Source organism: Gracilinanus agilis, chromosome 4, assembly GCF_016433145.1.
Source record: "Gracilinanus agilis isolate LMUSP501 chromosome 4, AgileGrace, whole genome shotgun sequence".
Lineage (NCBI taxonomy): Eukaryota > Metazoa > Chordata > Mammalia > Didelphimorphia > Didelphidae > Gracilinanus > Gracilinanus agilis.
Genome location: NC_058133.1, coordinates 449,160,220 through 449,171,948, shown reverse-complemented (window position 1 = coordinate 449,171,948; position 11,729 = coordinate 449,160,220).

The window sequence follows — 11,729 nt, the reverse complement described above, 5'->3', positions numbered from 1 at the left end:
GAGTGACACTTCCTCTACTCCATGCACAGGTGTGCATGCATGCACACACACACACACACACACACACACACAAACACACACAGATTTGTGGTGAGGTTTAAATTTGTACAGGGTAATGAGCCCTTTCTACAATCTTGTCCTGGGGACCTAAAACTTAAGCCTCTACCACTAAATCAATTTTTTGAAAAGGAGATAGAAGGCATAGATGATCAGCTCAATTTTCCAGTTGGAGAAACACGGACATGAGGAGAAATGAAAAGATTTTCCTCAGGTCAGGCAACCTAACCATGTCAGGTTTTGGACTGGACCCAAGCCCTTCTAACCACAAGTCCAGGACTCTCAGACCCAAAGGCATGTACAATCCTGGCTTATATAAAATAGACTATTTTCTGTGAGTGTGTGTGATCCTTTAGGGAAAAAAATCACAGGTGCTATTAACAGCTCTTGACCTTGGTAATATATCATAGAAAAACAAGAGGAGGTATAATTAGGAAGTGCAGTATTAGGAAGAAAAGGTCAAATAAAGTGCTAAAAATACTGCTTAAAATATGGAGCACTGGCAAAAGTGCTGATATGGGAGAAATGACTATTGATTAAATTTGGTACTTCAAATCCCTGCTAATGCCATAAAATTTAATGGATTACAAAGTCTCATGGAAGAAAGCCTCATGGAAAACCATGGGGAGGGCAGGTGAGGACTCTCCTTAATTAAAGTGAGACAAGAAAACATACACTGCTTTTTTCCCCAAAAAATAACAAACCTTGAGAGACTGGATAAAAAAACAGCATCCTGTTTTGCCCCTGCCTACTGCAAATTTCTACTCATTTTTTTCTTGAAGAGAATAATTTCCTGCTCACACAAGGAACAGCCCTGGAGACTGAAAGGTATGCAGTTGTTTTGCTTCACAGTTATGACAACCACAGCTAGAAAACTCCAAGGCAAACTTCCCCCACAATCCTCTCAACATAGCTAATTGTTCTGCCTTGCCACTGATTGGTGCTTTAGTGCTATTATGGAAAGACCAGAAGATTTTGCTTCAGGCCCTTTGTCATTCTGTCCTTGGCCACTCAGGTCCTCTAAGAAAGACGATGATCCTTTTGGTCTTGTTCCACATCTGCTTACCTCAGTACAAATGTAATTTCTGAATGTAATGTGAAAAGTTTCCTTCGGGAACGTAGGAATGGATTATTCCACATCACCAAGAAAGGATTTATATGTTTGGCTAGGAAGGAGAAGGTTCTTAGGCTAACCCTTAGAGGAATCCAAAATACATTGCTTGACCTATTAAGGTCCATTTACTGTAGAATGTTTACCTTCTTTCATGGTCAGAAGAAGCATTTGTTATTCTGCCAAAAAAACTTGTGGATGCTAAAAGATTCCATCCACATAGAAATAGTATGGAAAGTAGTTGTGTGCCTGGCTGAAGTGTGACTTTGAGAAGTTTAGAATCACAGAATATCAAGGTCAGGAGGGACCTGAAAGGCCAGTGAGTGCAACTTGTACCTAAATAAGAATCCCCTTTACAACATTCCAAAAATGTGGCTAAAAGTATAGAATAGTAGAAATAGTAAGGGTTCTGAGTTAGAGGATCCAGGTTCAAGTCCAACCTTTCATGCACAACACCTGTATTAGATTCAGAGCCTTTATCTGAAAAATAAGGGAGTTGGACCTTTGAGATTCTTTGCAGCTCTGGTTCTATTATCCTATCTAAGCTCAAATCTACCAGCTTTTGCTTCAAGATTTCTAGTAAGGGTCAATTTACAATCTTTTGAGACAGCAATTCTGCTTTGAACAGCTCTAACTATTGAAAAGTTTTCCCACATACTGAGCCAAAATCTGTTTCCCACCCATTCTCTTAAGTTTCCCCACTTTGGAACCAAATAGAACAAATTTAATCTATCTTCCACAGGCAGTGCTTCAAACACTTAAATCTCTCTGCCATGTAACTAACTCCCTATAACTTTTCTTTTCCAGGCTAAAATTCTCCATTTCCTCCAACTTTGTATGTCATGATCTTAAGGCCCTTCACCACCTTAGCTACTTTCCTCTGAATAATGTCCAGTTTATCAACATCTTTCTTAAATTGTAGCACCCAAAATTGAACATAATACTCCAGATGTGATCTGTTGAGAGTACGCTTTGACTGTCACCTCCTATCCTGGATACTCTGCCTTTTCTTTTTAATGTAGCACAACATTAAAGTAAGGCTTTTGGCTGTCATATCATTCTGTTTACTCATATTGAGTTTGCAATCTACTCAAAAAACTGGATCTTTTTCAGGGAAGCAGCTTTCTGGTCTCACATCTCCCATCTTGCTCAAGAAGTTGATTCTTAGAACCCAAACGGTAAGGCTGTGAATATTTCATTATTAAATTTTACCTTATAAGGTTTCAGCCTTATATTCTAACTTTGAATTCTGATTCTGTTATCCATCATCTTATCTGATTCCATTAGTTTTTTTGTAATCTGCAAATTTGATAAATACACTATCTAAGCTTTTGTCTAAGTGAAAGATTATAATTTTAAATGGTGCATAAGACCAATTCCAGGGGAACTCCACTAGCAATCTCTTTCCAAGTAGCATCAAAACATTAAAGACTACTCGGATTCTGATTACTAAGCGTTTCAATTCCACCTAACTTTGCTATTACAGAGTCCATAGCTTTCCATCTTGTACCCAAGGGGAGCTTGAGAGACTGGAAAATGCTACATCTAGGTAAGTTACATCTTACACCATTCTATGATTCATCAACTTAACAAGCTTGTTGTGTTGGAGGGTTTTTAAAGTAAAGTAATATGGATAGTCTAACATGTCTTGTTCTTTCTGAAACCATGCTTGTTCTTAGTGATTGCTGCTTTCTTTTCTAGAATTTCACTAATGATCCCTTCAATAGCAAATGCCAGAGGGACAGCTGGGTAGCTCAGTGGATTGAGAGTCAGGCCTAGAGACGGGAGGTCCTAGGTTCAAATCTGGCCTCAGACACTTCCCAGCTATGTGACCCTGGGCAAGTCACTTGACCCCCATTGCCCAACCTTACCACTCTTCCACCTAGGAGCCAATACACAAAAGTTAAGGGTTTAAAAAATAAAAATAAATAGTATATTCCAGAATTTTACCAAAACTAATGTCCCTTAAGTAGTACAAACATTCTAGAATTTTACCAGGAATCAAACTAAAGCTCATTGGTTAATAGTTTCTAGACCCAATTATCTTACCTTGCTCAAAATATGTTCATTTGAATACCTTCTGGCAAAAAGGGTTGCAATTTTTCCAAGTTTGGGAATAAAGAAAACTAACAAGATCAACTCTCAGAGGAAAAGACAAAGGATACTTCTTGTGTTGTTGTTCAGTAGTTTCTGACTCTGTAAGTCTATTTGGAGTTTTCTTGGCAAAGAAAACTGAAGTGGTTTGACGTTTCCTTCTCCAGATCATTTTAGAGATGAAGAAACTGAGGCAAACAGGACTCAGTAACATGCATATAGCTAGTAAGTGTCTAAGGCCAAATTTGAACTCAAATCTTTCTGACTCTAGACCCAATGCTCTATTCACTGTACTCTCTACCTACCCTTTTTCTACCTAACTACTCCTTATACGTTAGATTTCTTTGGATGTATCAAGAAAGAATGAAGCTGGGGACAGCTGGGTAGCTCAGTAGATTGAGAGCCAGGCCTAGAGACGGGAGGTCCTAGGTTCAAATCTGGCCTCAGACACTTCCTAGCTGTGTGACCCTGGGCAAGTCAATTAACCCCCATTGTCTAACCTTTACCACTCTTCTACCTTGTAGCCAATACACAGTATTGACTCCAAGATGGAAGGTAAGGGTTAAAAAAAAATGAATGAATGAATGAAGTAGGGAGAAGGGAGATATAGCATACATTTGACACATTTAATATGTCTTATAAATACTTGTAATTAGTCCTGTCCTTACATTCACTGGTGACCATGAGGAAACAGGAAAGCTCTAAGACAGCATTGGCGAAGATGTGGCACACATGCAGAGCCAGGGAGCTGCTCTATTCCCCATATTCCCAGAGCCTAAGAATATTTTTGCATGCTCTGCCCCTCTGTCTAGCTACCCAAAATGGATACTTCCTCCCTCAGCTCTCACCAGTAACATAGAGGCTTATAGACAGCTTTAATTTGCCCTCTGGTCACTTGAACTAGGAAAAGGTTCACCAATGCTTCTCTAGGAGAAAGAGTGATCTTTCTTGGAACAAAACTCAACCCTTCAACTCACTGCTAAAGCTTTCCATAAGCATAAGCCATTTCATAGCAATACTTATAAAGCTCAGAGTTACTAAAATTCAGTCCATTTAAAAAAAATTGACCTATACACAGGGCCATAATAGTCACCCAAAGTTACACATTACAATATGATGCACCTGTACCTTATTCTCTGAATAGCATCACTCTCTGGTTCAGTCAATCAATCAAGAAGTACTAATTGTCTACAGTGCATGAGGCACTATGCTAAGTACTGGGGAAAGAAAGAAGATCAAAAGAAAATCTCTGCTCTCAAGAAGCTCACTCTAATGGGATAGACAACATGTACCAAAAAGCTATAGACAAAACACATTTGGAAATAATTCTAGAAGAAAGGCACTAAATAAATTTTCCTTACATTTCTTCATTTTCTAAAGAAACAAACAAGTACTTTTCTCTCTTCATTTCCATTACTTGTCTTCTCACTCAGGACTCTTGATTGCTAACCCCACTACCCACTAAGCTATCCTATCTCCCTTCACTTCACACTGGAATTCTGACAGTTCTCTAATAAGGCCTAACTCTAGGTTGATATAAAATTGAGCATATGCCACAGAGAAGGAATTATTTATTCTTTTATTTCATGCACCTCTTTCAAAGACCAGAGACATTTTATTAGAATATTTTTAGATGTTTAAAATAAAGTATGGAGGATTACAATGGGAACTCATTAAATTTAGATTTAAATATTTTATTTTTTTAGAAAAATTTTCCATGGTTACATGATTCTTGTTTTTACCTTCCCCTTCATCCCCTTCCCCCCCCCCATATTCAATGCGCATTTCTACTGGTTTTAACATGTGTGATCAATCAAGACTTATTTACATATTATTGATAGTTGCATTGGTGTGGTCGTTTAGTGTCTACATCCCCAATCATGTCCGCATCAACCCATGTGTTCAAGCGGTTATTTTTCTTCTGGGGAACTCATTAAATTTAAATCAATTATTATAAAATATTAAACAAGTTCACAGGCCCTGGATTAGGAATCCCTTCCCTAGAGCTTAAAAGGGTTTTATTGAATTGCAAATCAACAGAAGTCTTCTTCTATGATTTTAGACTTCATATCTATAAACAGAAAAAGCAGATTATAAAATAAATCATTTTGAGGTTTTTGTCTGATATTTAAAGCACCAACTTGAATTATCACAGTCAATCCAGGAATCAATAACTGATAAGATCAAAATGTACAAATGAACCCTATAAAGATAGGCATAGCCTTTGAAATAGGTGAGTAAGATGACTCAATGGGGTTTGTAGAGTTGCTGTTGGTATATATTCAGAGGACCTCACTCTCTAGGCCTGGGTAGGCCTGAGCGTCAACTCTTAGGTCAAAACACTATCTGACTCTTCATTATAAACAAAAAATAAATTTTTATAGTAAATTAGAGGAAATTATGGAGGACAAGGAAAAAGGAGTCCCTAACTCTAAAATCTAGATTCTCCACCCAGCTTCTATGGATTCCTCATGGAACTTTCTTCAAGATCTTCAAGCTCCTTTAAACCCTGCTCTCTCTAACTAGATTCCCCCTTCTCTATAATCTAACCTAACCTACTGGCCCTCAAAATGAATTGTAGACACAGTAAAAGTTCATTAGATTAGACAGTTGAAATCTAGATGATCTCAGTCTCTTCTTCAGAGGCAAAGATGGCTGCAGGCCTCTTTCCCAAAGACAGTTTATCAGAGGTCTGGCTCTCACTCACACTCAGTCAGGAAATCTCTCAGGAATCAGAAGCTCCCAAGATATCTATCTGGGAGATGGTAACTGGAGACAGGAATGGAACAGATCTCAGGAATCTTCTCAATATCTGGACTACAGGACCCTCCAAGTATCAGGAAAGAAAAGTCACCTCCTTCAGGCATAAACAAACTGCCAATGGGAAGTGGACTTTCCACTCTCCTGACTGATCAGGAACAACAGACCCTTAACGGTCTTCAGTCCTCGGTTCCATCCCTTCCCCATATTCTAGAATTTGCTCTTTCAGTTCATATGACCAGACCCTTTTGCATATGACCAGACCCTTTTGCAAACCCATGCCTTTTGCTACCATTGCAAAGTTGCAAAGCCCTGGTTTCTTATTCTCCCTTACACTTTCAAAGACATTTCTGATGAAGAGAAGGCTAGAATTGCATCTTTTGAATACAGTGCACGAAGAGACTTCATTTATTTTGTTTCCATCTTCCCTATGAAAAAGAAAATGGAAATCCCTGCATGAAGGGAAGTTGAAAGTACATAAAAAGGATTTAAGGCCAGGACAAATAAGGAGATCATAAGAGGTCATATAGCTACAATATGTGAGTTTTCAAACCCATATGTATTGCATTTCAGAAATATGAAAGATCTTGTTGATGGTATTGATATACTTCTTTCAGTAATATTTGAGGAATCATGGAGACCTAGGGAGCTTCCAGAAGACAAGTTAGAGTAATGTCATGGCCCTCAAAATGGAGGGAAAAAATGTGGATTCTACAAATTATATATAATCACCATGTCTCACGACACAGAGGGCTTACTTGAATGTTAAGAAATTTTTTTCTCACCCCTCTTAAGTGGTGTTTCCTCCCACAAAATCTGGGGAAACATATACATGATGGTGCCCCTTAGCATTCTAAGATAGACTCCTCATTTGAAATTAGGTCATTCTCTTCCTCCTCAAGAATTCCTGGAGTACTTTGCCTGATATCTCCTTTGTCTCCAATGTTCTCTACTTTTTATTGTACTTATCTGTATATATAGTATATCCCTTTCTCCCAACCCTATATAATAGCCTTGAAGGATAGGCTTCCATTTCACATACTCTAAGCCCCAGTCACTATGAACCTGAAGAGTCCTTTCCTACCTGTGTGCATTTATAATCTATTTTTCACACTTCAAATGTACTCCCTCCTCATCACTGCCTTTCAGATTCCTTTTCTTTCTACAGGGCTCAGCTCAGGTGCTAAATCCTCCACTTAGCCTAGGAATTCTTAATTATTTTTTTTTTTGCGTTGTGGACCACTGTGGCTAGTCTGTTGAAACCTATGGACCTCTCCTGAGAATCATGTGAGTTTTTAAAAAATTCTTTTGAAGGCTGCATTTCAGTTGAAGGATAATGAAAATAAAGATGCAAAATTATTTTCCCTTCCAAGTTCACAGACGCCTTGGTGGGTGTCCAAGGACTCCAGGTTAAGAATCCCTGATTGCCTTCTCTGGTTCCTTCTCCAAATTGATATTATTCTTTCTCTTGAAATGTTCTTTGATCATTTTGTCTTAGCCCCAAGACTCCTTACTTTTATTATGTAATGAAGTGAAGTCCCTACTAGACTATAAGCTTCATGAGGACAAGGACTTGTCATCCTTGCCCCCCACTTCCTGCCCTATCCATAGAATATAAGATCCTTGAGGACAGGCCCTGATTTATCTCCACCTTTATATCTCCAAATCCTGACCCAGTGCTTTGCCCATAACACAAGTTTAATAAATGTTTGTTTGTTTTTTAACTGGGATTCTTTCATTAGCTAAGAAATTAAACTCAATTTCCACCTGAGATCTATTCTCACTCTAACATCCTGAACCTCTGTGATCTTGTTAAAGGACTTTATAAAGGAAATACATCATCTGTGCCCTCAAGGAACTTTTGTTACAATCTATAAAACCATGCTAAACAATGATAAAGCAAAGAATGCCAGTATAATTGTGTGGAAGGTAGTAGAAATCCTTGGGCATGATACAACCTGCCAATCTACAATTTTAATCCATTTATGCCTCTCATGCTCCCTCTGGGCTTTTTGCTGGGATTCCTTCTGTATATTTTTTCCTCCCAAGTACATGCTGCGTTTTCTGGAATTTTGGCACTTTCCTATTCCCTCTTTTCTAGTGAGCCAAGCAAATGTTCTCATGAGATGGTTGTCCTCCTATCAAAGATCTGAGCAGACTCAGATCTTCAGAGCTCATTCTCAGGCTAGATTAAGGAAAGCCTGAATTGTTCAGTCAACCAGATCTTTTAAAGATTATCCATTTTTTTCCCTCACACTGTTGAATCATCAACTATTCTTTAAAAAAGAAAAAGCCTCCTCCCCATAGGAGGCTTCATAGGACAAAGAAAAAATAGTACCCAGTTCCATCCTAAGGAATTAAGCAACGCCTGTCTATTAAAAATGAAATACTGTATCTCTCAAATGAGGAGATTCAAAATTTAATGTGATACAGTACCTACTTGACTACAAACTTTGTGAGAACAAGGACATGCCATTCTATTCAGTCTAATATCCCAACACACACACCCCCAAAGCACCCTCCTAAGTACAATGGATTATACTAAATTTTAGCAAGAAATGGAATAGTCCCTCTGTTCAAGAGATTTACAAGCTATGAGGGTGGGAGATTATATCTAAACTTTGTTTCTCCCTAGTGCCTTCCAGAGAGGTGGCTAAGTGGTGTAGTTGATAGAGCATTGGAGTCAGGAAGACCTGAGTTCAAACCTTAAGAACTTACTAGCTATATGACCCTAGGTAAGTCAGTTAATATCTGCCTCAGTTTCCTCATGTGTAAAAGAGATACTTTTTAATGTTTTGCAAACCTTAAAGCACTATATAAATGCTAGCTTAAGCATTGATGCTATAATAATTCTAATCTACAACCAATGAAAAAATTCAAACATTTATTATGTACCTACATTGTTCCAGGCATTGTGCTAGATTCTGGATACAAAGACAAAAATTAACAGTCTCTGCCTTCAAGAAGCATGTAATATCCTCGAGAGGGAGGAGTTGGAATATAATTTGTATTTGGGAAAATAAATACAAAGTGATTTTGTATTATACTAACAGTTGAGTGGAGAATGGGGATGGTGGCAGGAAGAGTTTGTACCTGCCCTGAGCTAGCATCCTGCCTACTTCTTCCTGGGTCTCTGTTCCTTTTCTGCTACCTCCCATATCTCCTACCCTCAGTAGCAAATCGCCCAAATACAACACATTCATGTTGTGAAAGAAACAAAAACTATTTCACTCGTAGGTCAAAGGTTCATGATTCTATAAATTATTTGTAGGGAGATAATCACAATTACAAAGTCTTGGTGATCAAATGAGCCTATTGTAGCCATAATGCAAAATATCCTATCATACAAAATATCACAATATCCCTTGGATTTTATTAACCAATACAAAATAGTTTGATGAGTAATTCTTTAAGAGGCTAAATTCTGGTAATGCTAGACATCTTCCATTCTTTTTTATTTTAAATTAGTTTCATTGAAATTTTTTACACTCTAAATAAAGTCTGTTATTAATATTGTGTCTATTATGCATAGCAACCACCTTGTTAGATTGACATAATACTCAATTTATATTATCATGTTTCCCACATTGATATAGTTCAATCATGGACAATGAATCTTTCTCCAAATATATATATGCATATACGTCTCCTTCACTACAATATCAGCTCCTTGTTTCATTTTGCTCCTTGTATCCCTAGCACCTAGAACAGTGCTTGATCAATTGATCCCATTGATAGTTACAAATTCCAGATTTGTACAACTTAAGGTTTACTTAGCAATTCTACAGCTCTGAATATTCGTTTAGTCCTTTGAGTCAATCCATTCCCCACTGAGTCCTTTTTCTGCTGGGCTATACAAGAACAATATTGTCTTTTTAGTTCCACTTTCAACCCAAGATGGACCTTTCACTAGGTTTCCTTAGCTCATGAAGGCAGCATGCAGAAAGCATTGCTAATTCTAATTTTCCAAAATCTGCTAATTGTTATTCTGATTCAGTCTTCAATTTTTAAATTTGCTCTTAAGTTTGACATCATTTGGCTGTGTTTGTTTGTTTATTTTATCACCTCCATTTATGAATCTATCCCTTTGTCACTAAACCCAATGAACCATCTCTTGTATTAAAGAACAAAAGAGGGGGAAGGCAATAAAACCAAGCTTACCAGCACACCAACTTAGCTTGGAAGCAGTTGTAATGTTTTGCATCCACAGACTTTGCAAAAAAGGTCCATGTTCTCATCTCTTCTCCAAGCCTTCAACTTCTAAAAAATTTCCCCAATACTTCACCATTTTCTGGGCTTTCACAACTGACTATCAGATTCTGTTTCTTCTCAGTCTCTCCTTTAGCTGCCAAACCATCTAATTACTTTAGTCTAAGTGCATAGCTTTGGCTTCTATACAGTCATTTATATAGACAATGAAGAAGGGACATCCTAACCACAGGGATATACAGGCAGCTGTGTGGAAGGGGCTGCAGACAGAGCTCGGGAGGAGTTCAGGTTTGGAGAGGCTGAGTATGGTGAAAACTTTGGCAGCTCCAGAGACAAAGAAAGAGAAGCTCCTAAAGACATTTTCTGATGCAAGTTCAGAAATTAGGATCAGGATATTGCAGACTTGGTCCCAAAGATCATGGCATCTGCTTTTAGGGAAATAACAGGAATGGACTAATGCCTTTACCTTAAGACCACTTAAAGACGAGTGAAGGTTTCATTCCCTTTCCTCCTTCCCTCAGGGCCTGTAGTGGTCAGACAATTTCTATATGAGTTTCTTTATTTCTTTAAACTATTTCCATTTCCTAATTTGCTTCATATAAAACCGTAATCATAATTTCTTTGTGATTTATGCCAGTTAATTAACTTAATACAAGAGAATTAAAATAAAGGAACCCAGTGAATAGCTGGTAAAGAACTGAACAGAAAAGGGACAATCTTATGTCTGATTTTTGGTACAGTAGCTAGTCAATCAAAAAGTATTTATTAAGCATTTGCTATATGCCAGACACTGTTCTAAACACCAGATATACACAGAAAAGCAAAAATACAATTTCTACCCATAAGAAGATCACATCTAATGGGGGAGACAAGACAGAAACAGATATGAAGGGGAGGGAAGAGGGACAGAGGAAGAGAATAGAAGATAATCTCAGAAGGAAGGGACTCCGGTGGGGAAGAAAAGAATTGAGAAAAGTCTCCTGCAGACAGTGGATTTGAGTTAAGCCTTGAAGTAAAGTCAGGCCAGGCTGGAGATAGGTGTGAGGATGAAGAACATTTAAGAAATGGAGAATAGCAAATGAAAAGGGAAGAAGTCAGATGATAAGAGTTTCATGTACAAGGAACAAGGGGAGTTGCTAGATCTTAGAGTATGTGGAGGAAATATAGTATAAGACTGGATACGCAGTAAGGGGCTAAGTTGTGAAGGGCATTAAATGCCAAACAGTCCTTAAACGTTTATACTGGAGGTACTAGCAATCATTGAGGTGTGGCAGGGTCGGAGGTGACATCATTAGACCTTTGCTTCACATTGGCAGCAGTATGAAGGTCGGATTGGAACTGGGAAAACCATAAAGCAGAGGAACCAACAGTCAAACGTTGAGGTGATAAAAACTTTCAACATAAGGCTAGCTGTGTAGGTAGATAGTTGAAACATAAGAGGAAAGATGTGAGGATAGAAACTACAAGGTGAAGTAGCAGAGAAAATAACTAATTTCTT